At 34.7% G+C, this 16,764-nt stretch overlaps 1 long non-coding RNA gene across 1 annotated transcript; it reads right to left on the minus strand.

Annotated features, from left to right (window-relative positions):
- Positions 1-13,006: 13,006 nt before the first annotated feature.
- LOC125505777 lies at positions 13,007-13,464 on the minus strand. Its single transcript, XR_007282400.1, has 2 exons — positions 13,261-13,464; positions 13,007-13,203 (listed from the first exon to the last, which is right to left on the minus strand). It is a non-coding gene; the product is annotated as an uncharacterized LOC125505777 (long non-coding RNA).
- Positions 13,465-16,764: the final 3,300 nt, after the last annotated feature.

Below are 16,764 nucleotides of genomic sequence, written 5' to 3' on the forward strand. Positions count from 1 at the left end.
GACAGATGGGTCGAATTAGGTAACTATTTTTCTTGAAACTCTAAAAGGTTTTCCGTGTTCCATATTGTGACTATTCGGTTAATTTAATTTCTTTTAGATAGCGAGGTGCGCGCTTAAAACCCCCTTTTAATTTTAGAATTAAGTAACAAGATCAATCCTTATCTCTATTATAGGACGATAAATAGTTCTTGATAGGCGAAAGACTTAAACGTTAAGGTATTTTCACAGAAATGTCTTTCGGATTATACAGTCAGCCGTTTGAAATGTGAATATATAATTTTCTGATAGTCCGATTAAAGGAATATAACTTGCTATTGATGCATAGAGACGGAGCGAGGTTGAGAAATGCTGAAAACAGATGCCATCAGGAAAATTGTTCTTTGAAAAGCGCTATTTTAGATTAAATTAAACAGTTTTTTTCACAAAATAAAACCTGTTCAAATTTGCAACCTTTTTCGGCAAATTCAAGCACAAATGTTAATTAAGTGCTTCAGAACTTAGGAAAAACCGTTGACTCTACCGTCTTAATATTAATAATTTCGTTATTTTCAATCAGAATGAAAACATTTATGCCTGTTGATTGAAAATTAAAAAATAACATTGCTAAAGGTATGCGAAAATAGATTGTTAACAGCAAAATAGCTACAAATTGTTTTCTAAAGTTGGTTCGTTTAAATAAAGTGGCTTCACGCTCATTTCGTCTGCGTGTTATGCAACAGGGAATTTGTGACAAAAATTAACAAATATCTGATAATTTGACTCAAACCCAATGTACTCACAAAGACGATATACAAATTTGTACTGCATGCTTTATGTTTTAATAAAAAGTTGACTTTTTTGGGACTCAAATCTACCTAGAGTTCTAAGGCACAAACACTAAATGGAGCATGCACATGAAAAAACTAAAATTCGTTTGTCATTGAGCATATAAAACAATAAAATGAATTACCCGAAAGGAACATTATTTATTGATCGTTCAAGATATAGGGCCATTCGGTGTGAGCCGGCCTTTAGTAGAACCGGTTTAGGATCAAAAGTAGTTTATTGGCCAAGTTAACATTTGAAACTTTGATAAAAGTCGTTAGTGCTGGCCCGTGAGTCCATTTACGTCCAAAAAACTTTAGATTTACCTTTCTTAATCAGCGATCATAAAGATTTAGATACAGAGCGAGGAGTTTTAAAGATTTTAACACTGTTGTCGACTTCGTCTGCTTTAGATAAGAAAAAAAACATTAATGTATAAACTAGTTTTTCGGCTTTCAGTAGTTGGAACAACTTTCGAGTTGATGGCCGAGATGTAAATAATGCACCTTTTCTTATTACAGCCTAATGGAAATACCTGTGTAGCAAAAGTAATAAGTCAAAGTTCAAGTTCAGTCACATAAAATCTTAGTCAAAAATTTGAAAGTTGTCAATCATCAAAGTTGAAAATGCGTCACTTGAACAGGGGCGGATACAGCTTTCAAGTATGGGGGGTAATGTAGTAGAAATTCGAGTGGCTTTGACCTAGAAAGCAAAATTTGAATATCAGACACTTAGGTGCAAGATGATGCCAAAATTTCATGTTTTCCATCCCGTTTTTGTTCATTTGTCGGAATCAAAATGAGCAAGATCGCTGATTTTTACATCATTCCAGAGAGAACTAAATGGCCTTTTTAGAAAGTGAACCATCGATAAGGAAAGGTTGGCAGCTTTCTAAAAAAAGTCTGGATTTCAAGAAGTTTTAAATTTGTGTGTTTTTCTTTTGAGTTGCAAAATCGACTCAAACATGGCGATGCTTTTTTCGAAGTTCCTAAAGCCCCATTTGAGCCACATAACTCGTTTTGGCATCGTGGAATTCAGTCATAACAACATGAGTGACGAAATTCCAGTGGTTTTGACACAGAAAGCGAAATTTTAATATAAGACACTTAAGTACAAGATTGTGTCAAAATTTCATGTTTAAAACAAGACGTTTGAAAAGCATACATTTCTTTCTGTTTTCTTCGCGACACCACATAAATTCAGTCAGGATTTCCATGAATCTTTTAGCATCATCGTCACTTTTTCAAGATATGAGTGTCCTCAAAAAATATAACACCATTTTATATTTGATAGTGCGACAAAGAAGAACAAACGACTTTATTTAAATGACTTTTCCTTTTCTGGATACGTGGTTGACACATGTTGAATACAGATGTTCTTTGTACTTTCCTTCATAACTCGTCCACCTAACGGTTGAAACTGTCCAAATTAACCTCCAATTTATTCCTTTTAAACATTTTTTACGACATTGGATTTCGTTTTTTGATGATCACACTGAATACATTTTTGAATCTTCTATTGAAATTTAGGCATTCAATAAGGATGAACCAGTCTGATGAAGTTAAGTCATTGGAGAACATTTATTTAAGTACAACAATTTTTTAACTTTTTTCTCTAATCTTTTCAAATTAAAATAATATATTTATCATTGCGACTGATACCTCTCCAAAAGGAAGGAAAAATACTACTTATATCTACACTAACCCAAACCAAAATTAACGAGAACACAAGAATGAATGTTGCTGTTAAATTTGCACTCGATTTGATTTGTCCAGAATAGAAAGCAGCGCTTCAGATTGGAGAGTGCCAGTATGGAATAGAATACACGCAATTCGAACGATACTGGAATTGCCGGTCAATCGAAATTCATAAATGGTCAATAGTTCAGTTAATGTGCGTTTAGTGAAAGCCTATAGTCTGAGCGAGACATTTGTTACATTATTTTTAAATTAAAATTCGTTATAATGTTTTGGACAGAATCCCAGAAGGCACATTTCAGGAAACGCTGTTCGGGCTAATCACAAAAAATGCCATCTGCACCAAATTGTTCATTTTCATGCACACGGAGTTACATTATTAAATTACCATTACAGAGGGCAAACATTTTGCAAAGGCATAATACGTGGAAAATAAAATATTTAAAGATAATTCCTGCATTAAAATGATCGAGCAATGCGAGTACAATGGTTGCAAATGAAAGGACTTTTCATGGTAAAAAACATCATATCAATACTAACTGTGGGTGCATAATAGGATACAATTGAAGTCTTCCAGCTTTTTCAGAAGAGTTTTAATGAAAAATTGTTCTAAAAGTTGAAGATGCCTAACAGATAAACTGAAACTTTGAATGGTGCGTTTCATGTCGCGTTTCTCGCCTCTCTAACTTCCAGCTTTCGATTCTGAGATCCTGTTCAATTCCTTGTCCAGGAGCATTCCGTCGCGTTCAACTACACGAGCGCAACACTAAGGTCGGGACAAGCGCAACAAACCCCATATTCCTGATTATTGGTCATGCGAATCCCCCATTTCTATAAGAAATTTGGCAAAAAACCGTATCGAAATGCTTCGCTTTTGTCATTCACGTGAGGTAACATCCCTTTATAGCACTGGCAGCTAGTTAAAACCCCTTTTGTGTCCTTCCTGTCGTGTAAACCTTAGACGATAGCCTTCCTGTGGGACTACGAAATGCTAAGACAACCGCATTTACTTGTCGTCACCTCAAATCGTTATGTCGTCTTAGCGTGTGTTATCTTTCGAAATAAAACCATATGGAAATTCGGATATTTTCGTCTATGTGTTAACGCATTAATGAACTGGGAAAACAGCAACTGTGTTTTATTGCAGTCACATGGTAGATAAATTTTTTCGATTTATTAGCCCCTGATCATAAGAGCAAACTCTCTTCTCTATCACACTCTATGTTTTAATTAATTAGGCAAACGAAATCTCCATTCAGGCTTTTTGCATTTATCCTTGCCATGATGAAAAAATGTTGCTAGATTTCTAATTCCCATGGCACCAAGCGAATCGTCATTAATTAGACGATGCTTGAAATCTAAACAAGTGATTAATTAACAAGAAAAAACGAGTGTAGTAATTATGACAAATGGCTGCGATAAGTTATTTTCAGATTACTCAACATGAACACATTGAAAGCAGATGTCTTTCATGGGGCGGCAATAAAACCCCCCTCAGTAAACAATTCCGAATAATTCGTGCCCAGTTCTTTGTAAATAAACGAGAAATTTTCTTATCTAAGGCCTTTTGTTTCGGAACCAGCTTCTCCTAAGTATTTGAACTTATACGGTGACTTGTTAAGTGCGGCTCAGTACGAAACCCAATGGCCGCGGCATAAATATTAAATAGATCAGAACTTGTTCACACTAGCCGGCAATTACGATTCTTTTGCCCTTTTTTGGGATCATAATACGAGGCGATAATATAGAGGGATCAGTGGCAGGACAAGCAAGTCAAATAAGGATGAAGAAGCGAATATTTCGAGTTCAAATGGGTTTGGAGCTTAAACTGTCGAGTTAGTCGTCTTAGTTGAGAATCATTAGTTGATTTAAAACGAAAGTAACTGACCCAAAAATAATTCGAATTTCTAACACGAAAATATAAAAAAACTGTTTTTTGGTTGTATCACTCACACTATAAATCTACATAATGAAAACTTTAGGCTTTTGGTCTACTAAACTTCCAAAAAGATGCAGTTTTTGCAAAAAATGCAGCAACTCTTGATCTTTGTCAAAACTTAAGAAGTATTTAAGTTTTGACAAAGCCACTGTTTGCTTGTCATCTAAATACACAGAGAAATATTTTTTTGTTCCTATTGACGAAAACTGTCCCGAACATCCACAAAGTTGGTACTGCATGAACCGTTTCGTCAGAAAATGTAGTTGCTTCACAGCAATAAAATTCACACCGATTCTGCACCCAAAACATAAGAATCGAATAAAAATTGCACTTTACTCCCTTAAGAAACAATGTCTGCTAGTCAATTATTAAACCCGATTCAAAGCAAGTTGGAATTCTAAGTAGCCTTTAGTTTGTTTGCAAAGAACATAAATAAAACGTGCAGATTTAGTTGTAAGATGCCTCAGCACATTGCATATCGAATTCAGCCGCTCAGAACGGGAGCATTGCAGCTAAAGTTGGCTGTGAAATTTAAATTGTAAAACGAATCGCCATTCTGACTACGCTCATGTTGTGGCTGGTACCCATTTCGGCTTATCTGAGTATGAGGAACGTGTTTTAAATTGTACCAGCACATAATTACGATTCAGATAATAGTAATGCGAAGCCGGCGCACAAGGTGTGGTACTTTGCTTGGTTAATATGAAATTATCGCACATGAACTGCTCGGTTCTCTCTCTCGTCTTTTTTTGCGTAATTACATTTTTTTACTAAACTTGTAGGGTAAACATTTTTCTGCCCGGATAATGGGCTTCGACTTTTTCCGCTCAATAATGGCAGATTGATTGGTTCGATCAATATTAATTGTTAATGATACGTTTTAGGTTTTATTAGCCGTGCTGCATAAATCAGGCTCTAGACTCTATCTTTAATTATTGCGATACTGCGAAAAGATAAATGAAGAAACTGCTTAGTGGTGGTATCTATCAGACGTCAAATGTTTCGCAAGTGGATGAGAAAAATTAATAATTTTCTTCCAAGATTTATTCCTGATGTATCATTTAATGACGATGTCTGTTCGTAGAAGTATCTTCGTGGAAGATAAGAAACGCATTAAAGAAAGTAATGAACTGAAAAATTATTAGCGGTGGAATGTACCAAAGAAGCTCAATTGGTATTTTCCCGTTTCCTCTACATCTATTCAAATGGTTTTCAACGTTTGAAATTTGCTTGTTTTCCTTTTCTTTGTTGCCGATGCAGAGCTGGTGTCTTAAGGATCATCTTATTGGAGTTCTTCAGAATCCTCTTTTGATATAAAACGTTGTAAGGCTTTGTCACTTAATTGGATTTCATAAGTCCAACTATTGATTCTCACAAAACCTAAAACTCCAAGTGGGTTTCGTTTCTTCACCGAAACGTGCAAGGATTCGCGAAAAGCTTTACAGTGGCACAAAAGTTAGGCTTCTTCAGATTCAAAGCGCCTTTAGAAAATGTTAAAAATGAATAAACTTACAGAAACGGCCTCTGAAGTCTGCAGGAGAAAATTGAAAACTTGCAAAATTTTCACAAAATTCTCTTTCAGTCTCAAGAATTTCTTTATTTGGGAGCTCAAAATCACAAATATCTCTCTGTGCAGGCCGATCGAAAAATTTCATATCTTTAATGCGAGTTTAAATATTCTTTTGCTATTTTCCGAAATTGTTTAACAGGGGATCAGCTACAAAGTGAGAAAATTTTATTTAAATTGATGCAGTCGTTGACTTCGGGCAGTCGTTCCATTTCGAGCCCCAAAAATCCCTGCAGATCGATGGAAAAAAGCCATCACTTCGGATTAAACTGAACATTTTCCCGAATATTCACAAGAGCTACGAATTTTAGTAACTTGGATGAAATTTATGTACAGGGTGATTTTTTGAGTCGTTTTCACTTGTAAAAGGTGAAAGTTGCAATTTACAGCCTCTGTAGCCGGACGAAAGAAAATCTCACTTTCAAAAAAATTAAAATATTTTCTTGTAGTTTCTCGAACATATCGCAAAAAAGGATCAGTGCAAGTTTGTAATTTAAGTCAAGCCCAGGGATTTTTTAAATTTGCAATGGACTATCAGCAACCCCAATTATTCCATTTCCAAATCTGCAGAACATTTTCGAAGCCTCAAAATATAAATTCAGTAAATTTCGTTCAGATTCATTAGCGGACTGATTCTTGAAAACTATCTCATCTGAGACCTAAGAAATACCATTTTTGCCTGTGAGGTCTGATGGAAAAAAAATCAGAACTTCTGCGTTTTAATCAAAATCCTTTTATTCTGCAAATTAACTGGCGCTGATCCAACTACAAACTCTGGAAAATTTGATTAACTCCATGCACTGGGTGTTGGTTGGACGTGTTTTTTTTTGGAGACTAATAACCACAGTGTTCGCTTTATGCAGGATGATTTAAAAACATTTCGAAAAGAGCATGAATTTTGATTTCTCGTTCCTACAGAACATTTAAAAGGCTTGCACATTTTTCAAGTTTCATTTAAATCCATTAATGGGTTGCATTTTGGCATTTCCTTGAGCCCTAATAACCAGCATTTTCTGTCTCTGCTGGTTGATGAAAAAAATTGATAATTTTCCAGTAGGCCGGAACATTTCTTTCCAGTCTCTATGGAGCATTTGCAAAATATTCAGCAACAAATTGACGAAGTTCTGAAACAAAACCCTGCGTGGGGCGATTTTCAAATATTCAAATCTTTGATTCAATCATTTCTTCAAATATTTGACAACTATTCACAAAGTACTCAGCTACAAATGGACCAAATTTCATGCAAATTGAAGTACCGGATGACTAAAAAAATACATTAGGGACCCAGAAAACCACAAGGAAAGGTTTCGCGAAAGCCATGATTAGAACAGTATCATTGTTTAAAGTGCATTTTGGGTTCTAACAAGTTTAAAATTTAGATATTTGAAAAATAGTTGCAAAGAAACGCAAGAAAATAGTTGCAATGTTAACTTTCATTTAATTAGCTTTCGGCAAAAATTTACATCCGCCAATAATCACCGTTGTGTGAGAGATGGTGACGAGTTTATTTTTATATTCTCGACTTTTATTAATGTTTTGTAAAATGCTTATTTGACAAAACATTATGATCTGAATATTAAATAGTACTTCCATGTAGATCAGGACCAGAGCAGGGGCAGTCTCAAATCCTACAAATTCTTGTTCAAGTCTCCCAATCATTTTGGACATAGTTTAATTAAAAATTCGCTTTATCCGTGAATTGACAATTTTCAGACCTTTTTTGCCAGAATGTCTCGCATACTTTTACACTAGAGTTTTTTGAAACTAATACTTTTTTACGTTGAATCACAGATACCAGCCAATAATAATCATAGTGTCAACAATTACATTGTAGTCATTGGGCTGAAGCAAAAGAAACAAATAATCCCATTGTAGATATAAAAACGTTGACATGGGCAGAGCCCGGGGACGTTTTAAGAGTTTTATAAGGATTGTCAAAAAGTGAGTCCCTAGGGAGAGGCAAGGCCGGGAGCAAGGAGCGCTACACTGGGATATAGCGATTCGACAGAGTGAATATAAAACAGGGTAAAATGGGAAACAATGGGAAAATTGGAACAAGCGCATGAGATCGAATTTTAAACTTGTTAATAAAGTGTTTTCTGAAGGCAGATTTTCGGAACGCGCTCTATTGAGCAGAAAATCTATTATAGAGTCCGGTATGGCAACGAGAGACCCGCAAGATTCCCAATTGAATAAAAATTGTTTCTGATAAAGGGCTGATCTGAGTGCAAACTACATGGAAGAAAATAAAATAAAACCTGATTCTTTATTGGCTGAGTTCTCATCCTTATTAGAATCTTAAATTATCTGGTAGTTGCGGAGCAAAAACAGCATTTGTAGTACACAAAACGCACCCTGAAAATAAAGTACAATGATGCTAAAGTATATTGAAGTAACCGACGGTTAAAAACGGAAAAAAAATTCAAAACCATTAGGAAAACGTGAAGTGACAGTTGAATTTACACGTGACCCTCTCTCAATGTAAAACTGGCATCATTTTTCTTTGGCCATGCCGACACGAAAAACTGCCTGCGAACCGTTTTACCAATGTATTGCTTTTCCATTTTCACTTCCAGCTTATTTCGGACACGTGATGGTAGAAAATTCGCAATAATTTGGCTACTGTCTAGTCCGTTTCCAAAAGCTGTTTTAAACGATTTGTTCAGCAGATTGGACAGTACAAACAGCAGCTTTCCCCCTTTCCTTGCTCGGTATTCCATACGCAATCGAATTAATATGTTTACATGTCATTAAATTACAATTTCAGGCTTTGCGGTCCGGATTGAGGGTGTTGATTTTGAGGAGACGCAGCCAAATGAGTTTGGCAGCTAATAAGGCTGCTATTTGAACCGTCTATCTTAGTTGCAATTTAATCGCAATCCCAGGACGAGCATTGTTTAAATTTATATATTTTGGTAGATACAAGGTGATTTTCTAGTGCGATTATTTCCGATGGTGTTAAACTTTCGAAAAATAGTTTCACATCAAAGTTGTTGACGCATAAAGTGCGCACATTTTAAAAATATCTTATATGATACAGAGGGTCTCAGAAAAGCGAGGCAAGATCAAAGTGTATTTTTTTAAACCGAATTACCCAATTTTAATTAGCTCATGGAATGCAGCTTGAAACCCTGCATATGCGCCGTAAATTTGTTTTTTTCTTACTTGCGACGTTGGCAGATTATCGCCATCTTAGTAAAACTTTGCTTAAAAACATGGTATCTAAAAATAGATGAATGTAGAAGCAAAAAAAACAAAGATACAAAAAAATACGCCTTTCCAATCACCACAGATCCGTTAAAAATTCTATTGAACCAAACTATCAATACATTGTAAAGGGTGTTTACAATATAACTTTTGTTTTTCAAATGGAAGTACGTGTATATTAATACGTCAATAGATAGACATTAATACGTCAATAGACAACAAAGTTACAAATGTGCATTTACACTTTAAGCTGTGAAATCAACCGTTTTCAAATCATAATTTATTTTATTTAAAAATTTCAAAAAGTTGCTACATTTTGTAAGGTATCATATAAGATAATTTTAAAATGTGCGCACTTTGCGCATCAACAACTTTTATTTGAAACTATCTTTCGCAAGTTCAACACCATCGGAAATAATGGACTTTATCGCATTAAAAAACCACCCTGTATATAAAATATGATCATGCCAGCAAAATATAATAATAACAGGTTATCTAATTCGCGGTTGGGAAAGTAAAACCTTTTTATATTTGATATTTGCCAAAGGTAAACGTCATCCGAAGCGTTTTTGTTTTAGTTGAAGGTTTGCCATTTTGGAATATGGATCGTTTAACTGTCGAAGAACGCGTAAAAATTATAAAATGTTACTGTAAAAATGGTGATTCTGCTGTATTAACGTTTACGGCTTTACGAGTACATTACGGTCGACCTAATCGACCCACAGAGCAAACAATTTCGAACAGTGGAAACAATTGAAGAGACTGGATCGGTTACTGATTGTAAGGCCTGTGCATCATCGCAACATTCGTTCAACTGAAAATATCGCTGTTGTTGCTCACAGTGTGGAGGAAGACCCGATTATCCGACGTGCTCAACATTAGGGCTTGTCTTACGGCTCATTGTGGCGAATTTTGCAATTGGATTTGAAGCTCCATCCGTACAAAGTCCAACTGCCTCAAGAACTTAAGCCTCAAGACCATGGGCAATGCAGAACATACGCAAATTGACTGATTGAACAACAAGCCGTTGATGATGATTTTGCGAACCGAATTTTCTTCAATATTTTTTAATTTTCTATAATTTATGTAAGTGAACACATTTGCGGGTACTTTCTGTAATTTTAGCTGATTCATACTTATAAACAGCGGATAGTGGTGGTAATTAAACGGAACATTCAATTTAAAGGACTCAAGTTTGAAAGTTCTAGTTTTTCCATACAGTTATTAGCGCATATATACATGTGCCCTTCTCTATTTCTAAAGAGGGTCGCATAATTCCTCTAAAGCAAGGTATATGTATATTCATATTCAAGATAATTATTTATAAACTTCTGACTAATTGTTTTTTCACCAGTTACATTTTTAAGTCCATTTCCTTCTAATATGTCGATATTAAAATTCCCTAAAATACAGTGGTTTTTAGTATCCCTAAGCTTTGACAAAAACTGTTTTACACTATTCACAAATTCCAACTTTAGCATGTCATGGTACTTGTAATAATAAATATAAGTTTCCAATTTTTCAAAATTCTTATATTAAGGTACAAAATCAAATTATCTTTCTTTATTATTGTCTTATTGAGCGTTTCAACATTCACACTTCACATTCATACTTGCTTACATTTTCAAAATTAAGATCCATTGATTTTTATTTCCTGCTTCTTAATCTTTCAAAAAGTGTTATAGTTAATAATTCTCTTGTAATTTTCTAGCCTTCTTTCGTAAACAGGGCATTGTTGATCTCTGTCTGAGTGCTCGAGCTCGTGCTGTTTTATTTTGGCACAGTAGAGGCATTTATATATTTTTTCATTACGTGCTTTAGCTTCATAAGCTCCTCCACACTTGTGACAACAACAACTTTCTGGATGAGAATATTTGACAACGTGCCCAAAACCATTGCCCTTAAAACAAATAGCCAAGTAAAAATGCTCCACCACTTTAACACTCATCAGATCAAAAAAAGTGTCCCTTTTTTTAAGAATAATTTTGTTATCTTTGCAGGTGCTTCCAGAATCCAATTTTGTTTTATTTCGTTTCGACCTTGTCTTTTCGTCACAACTTTAATTTTGTTTTCAATATTCTCTCCCAATTCATTCCCTATTTCATAATTTGAACGCTCCAATTCTTCCAGGAAATCTTTATCTGAATATCCTTTGAGAATTCCTGTTATTATAAACGTGGCATTTTGATTGAGGGCCTTTTTAACTTCAATTTTGTCATTTTTTCCAGTGCCTGTTTCAATTTTTGTTGTTGTTTTCAAAACGTTTTACCACTACTACGCCATTATTCATTCGGTTGATGTTTTTGAAGATTCGCCCGATATCTTCCCCATTTATTTCTTTTCGACAATATCTAAACGCCTCATTTGAGTCCCTTATATTTTCTAGTCTAATAACTGTTTCAAGTTTCTTTTTTAGTATTGGTGTTTATCATTGGATGTTTTCTTTTTCGTCTATCGTGTTCTTAGTGTCTTCTTTCTTCTTTGACACTTCTGCATACGTACGCGTGTCTTGGTGAAGTTCCATATCATTTTTGCGTTTGTAGTTGGTTGTTGCATTAACTTGATTTTAAGGTTTTCATTCTTTATTTGACCCAATTTGAAGACTAATAACATAAATTGTTCATATATTTGGATTCTTAGGGTTCTTCTTTCTTCTTTTGAGATTGATATGTTTCCATCAGCATGGATTTCATTATCTAATATTTTTGATATTTCATTCATTTCTTGAAAGAAGTTTTCGATCTCTTGTTGTAAGCACTCCTGAGTATCCTGTGTTTCTCGATTTTCTGAACCGATTTTGTCTTCTGTTGGGGCAATGCTTCTGTTTGATACTTATTTTCCCCTACACAATTTTCTTCCTGACTGTTATATTTATGTTAGCTTTCATTATTGCATAATCTCTTGAAGGTAGTTTCTGTGGTGTTGGTAGAACTGGGTAAGTCATAATCCACAAGATCTTGTTTATCATCATTTTGGATCTTATCTGCCGAGTTACTTTTTTGCTATTTTTGTGCTACCGAACGAGTTTTCATTTTCACATTAGGTCTTTCCGGTTCATTGCCTTCATTCATGGTAAAAACAATCTAAATTATCTCATAATAAACTCCGTAAGAAAACCCTACTTTAAAGCGTATTTATGCGGATGAACGGGTATAAAATATCTCGAGTTTGCAAATATTACAAACATTCGACACGCTCGCACTGGTGGATATATTGGATCTCTTCCTTTCTTTGCTTATTTTATCCATTATTTACAAAAACAATCCTGAATAATCAAACATTTATTGAGCTCGATTATGTATAGATTTTATATATTCTATTAACCACTATTGTTATGAAAACCGATACAGTCTAAGGCTGCTGTGGGAGTCTTAGGTCGAGCCGAAAAAGCCGAGCGGACCAGCACCCTCTTCTCCAAAACTTAAACAAGCCACAAAACTTGCCACACGAACCGGGTTATCTGGAAAGCTGGAAGGGCCACAATATCACTGGAATATATTATCCCTCTTAGGGAATATGCAAAGTGCGAGGATCTAAATCAATCCTGGAATAGGAACAAAAACTATTATCTGGCTGGATGGTTGGCTACACGAAAAAACAGTTGTACGACTCGAATCGAGCCGAAATACCGGGGATCTGTTAAATGTTTTCCACTTTGGAATCCATAAATAATTTTTCTTAGGATTATGACATTTGAAAAAATGTGACTTACACCTAAACCTAAAAACTAAAAATCTACGAATACGCAAGATTTTTTTATAACGTTTTCAAATCAATTTCAAACAAATTGTGTTTTAGGTATAAATGATTTAATTATTTTCAAGCTGTTTCCTTTCTAGAAGCATTTCACGAGTTTGCAAGTGAACATTGTGCAACTTATAAATAGTCCTTCCGGTTTAAAATAGCTTCTTCTAATGTTTTCTGTTTTACATTTTCTTTCTTCTGGTTAACTTTCTGCTTTAGTTTCTCCTTTAAACTGTCTTAAACACCTAAAAGCAATTTCTCAGCTAACGATTCCTAGGAAAATGTTTGAAATGGCACGAAACTTTTACACACCACCCTGCAGAAATAAGAATAAACGTAATTTCTACATACACCTGCAGTGATAAAACATTTTATTTAATTAAATTGGAGGGGTTTTGTTTAATTGTATAACTTGCGGTGCGTAGGTTTATTCGAGCCAAACGAAAACAGTCATAACACTGCAAGAAAGTATAAAATTACTTACTTTGTGACGTTGTTAAAGTCATGCAAATGACGCGGGTTTAGGGGCAATAAAAATCTTAAATTGTCAAGTGAATTTATACTAATTAATGTAAAATCGTAAATCTAAAAATGCAGTTGCGTGAAGAAAATATACATATAATTTTCAGCGGATTGGTTTGAGACGAACTTTAAATATTTTTACGTAGTAAAGAAATCAGAGTTTTTTGATTGAGATTTAGAATCTTGCTGAACCAATCAAACGGGAACAATTGGATGGCTAAAAACAGCTAAAGAAAATTGAAGTTAGTAAACTATTATTTAACAAGAGGAGCAAAGAAAAATTAATGCTCAAAGTGGTGAATGTTCAATAGAACTTGGCGCCAAGATCACCCAGAATGATCACAGAGGCTCAGGCCCATTCAGGCATTCACCATTTTGGTCATAACTTTCCTCGTTTTTTAACTATTGATTTATAATGACCGGTTTTCAACTTGCTTGTAAATATTTAAGTGTTTTTGGTTTCGTTAGCGCCCAATTTAGATTCTGTCTTTTATCAACTTGTCAGGGCAATTTAGACACTTGTTTGCCGTCAATTTCTTGCACAAAAGCTATTAGCTGCATTGTTGTACTACTGTAAAAAGTAATTTGGTTCTTATGTTTGACCGGAAAAAGTGTGATCTGGAATATCCACAATTTCACTAAATCCTTCTCTCTCATTCATTCATTATTAAATTTGAAATTAATTCCATTGCAAGATAGAACTAAAATAAATTTTTACGTTTTGGAAACCTTCAACATTTTATACATTTTGATCACAAATTTTCACCAATTTAACCGCTGATATTGGGACTGTGTAGCTGGAGTAAATCAAGTCTGGAGTCAAGCAAAAAAAATGTGTTTGGACAGCTAACAGTCCAGTGAACTAGCGGTTTGGCCGATGTAAGTTTGCATTTTGCCCTGGTTTATTTCATACCACAAGTACATCCGACAACTATAATTAGGAGATAGAGGAACGATTATCTTGTCCGGAAGCGATTAATCACGAATGCGAAGGGACCGCAAAGTTCTTATAGTCTTCATGTAGCTGCCTGGGTTTGGAACCTTTGTCAAACCGACGATTATATGACTGTGTTCTTGGATATTATCCGTAATTGGAGCGGCAATTTAAATAGTTCTGGACTTCAGCTGGACAATTGGATAAAATACCAGTGAGTTTTTACATGTTTTGCAACGAATTTGTTAAATATTTAGTGGGTAGAGACAACCATTAGAGTTTTCTCCACGTTTAGTAAAACGTGGATTCAAATTGTAGCCTATGAAAACGTAGTAAATCAGCTGCAAGAATCTTTTCAAATTAAATCCACTTTTTATTGCAAATGATATTAGGAAACTGGTTGAATAAATTTGAGGAAAATGTAAATGATGGCGCAGGAGTTAAATCGAGCAAACGAATTCGCAGCGAAATCGCTAGCTTATTTCAAAATGCCGAAATAAACACAATCGTATTTCTGGCAAGTCATTTCGCTTTAATAAACCGTTTTCCCCATTGACAGCGTTTTTCCGGAGACCGGGCATTTTTACACAAAACAGGGTCGACGTCAAATTTCCAAACATCCATTACAAGGCTTTCAACTAGCTGTGCGCTCCACAAATTTACAAAAGATCTCCACATCCATTGTGAATTCAGCGCCCAAAAATCGCAAAACGCAGGGTTTATTTGAAAAATGTCGGCGACACTACTTGATTAAAATAACAAGGAGAAAATTTTCCAGACGATTTCAGTTCGGGAATTCCATTAATTCCCGATCAAATCCTCAAGAGGCCAGTGGTTTTCTGCCCGGCAAACGTTCTGCTACGCTGTTAGATGGATCAAACAAATCCAATTTGGTCGCCTGATGGGAATCTGCACTTAATTCTTCTCATCCCAAATTTTTAATGTATTTTTTTTAGTGTTTTGTGCATTGGAAACGAACATTTAAAAAAATTGGTCTACTATGAGTTCCTTTCATTTGCCTTTATTATTTGCTACATTCTCACTTTGTGTGATGTTTCGTTTTTGTTCAGTTGTTGCTGCTGATTTTCCTCAATTATCGTATTATATTATTAAGTATCAAGACCTCAAGTTTTAATTTTTTTGCCTGCTCTCTTTTAGGTGATTTTTCCATTGGTTGCTTCGGAATTTTCATTGCTTTTCACTTTTTCTTCCTGGCTTTCACGGCCAAGAAGCTTTGCAACAAGCTAAAGTATTTGGAATTACAATATAATATGTTAGTTGCTGGTTTTTCGCAGTTTTATATGGAGAAATTGTTATTTTTCTTCTTTTTCATAGAATTTCAGGCTTCATTTTATTATTTTTTTCTTACCGATGGTTATCTATTTTATCGAAAATTTAACATAATTTATATGCTGTATGCCCTTTGGTGCTCCGCATTCACTTCAATTCATCAATATTGTTTTACACACTGCCAGCCATAATTTTTGCTTTCAATTTCTTAAGATAGTTTTTTCGTTGTCATTTGACTTTTTTGGGTTTCAAAAATAATTTTCTGACTTCCTCGTGCCATTTAAAATAGTTTTTCGGTTTTGCTTTCTTCTAATCGGCACTTCCTAAAGTGTTTTTTGGTGGTTTTAGAACAATAGAATACTCATCATATTTATCTGATTTATTAATCTATTCGATTGACTTTATCCAAAAAATATGATTTTTGTGCACAATTGCAAAATAAAAGCTGTTTTTTTGAAAAAACATAATAAAAAATTTGCTTCACCTCGAGTTCCCCAACTTGGTCTGCACACTGCAATCCAAGTCTTGTTTATTTCATCATTTTATTGTTTTGTTGTCCTTTCATTGCTCTTGGGTCCTTTGAATTTCAATGATTGAAAGTTTCGTTTTTTTTTCGGCTCAAATTATAAATTTTTGTGCATTTGTTTTGATGATTTGATTCGAGCAGCCGCCAAATATTATTTAAAGAATTTCCAGGTGTTGGTAGGCCTTAGAGGCGTTTCTTTGAGGATCTTTGATCTTTATGTTAAATTCAGCTGAACCAATTAAACCTGATGGGGAACAATTTTCAGTGCTTGAATCAGTTTAACCGAATTCTTGCACTCGCATTTGGACGCTTGAAGCTTGAATTTTTCGGATTCTGAAAGCTGAAGTTCTAAACACATTAATTGGACAAAGAAGTTCTGCATTCTACTGACTGAAATTTATCTGACTGTGCATGTAAAAATTCAAGCGTCGGTCTGAAAATTTCTGAAAGTTTGACAATATATTAGGACCTTCTTGCGTACAAAGTTGTACAATTTAAGTTACAAAAGCCTGTTATTTTTGAACGAAAAAACCC

The sequence above is a fragment of the Dendroctonus ponderosae genome, unplaced genomic scaffold, assembly GCF_020466585.1.
Source record: "Dendroctonus ponderosae isolate FM_Combo_2020 unplaced genomic scaffold, Dpon_F_20191213v2 Dpon_F_20191213_1, whole genome shotgun sequence".
In the NCBI taxonomy this organism is placed as follows: Eukaryota; Metazoa; Arthropoda; class Insecta; order Coleoptera; family Curculionidae; genus Dendroctonus; species Dendroctonus ponderosae.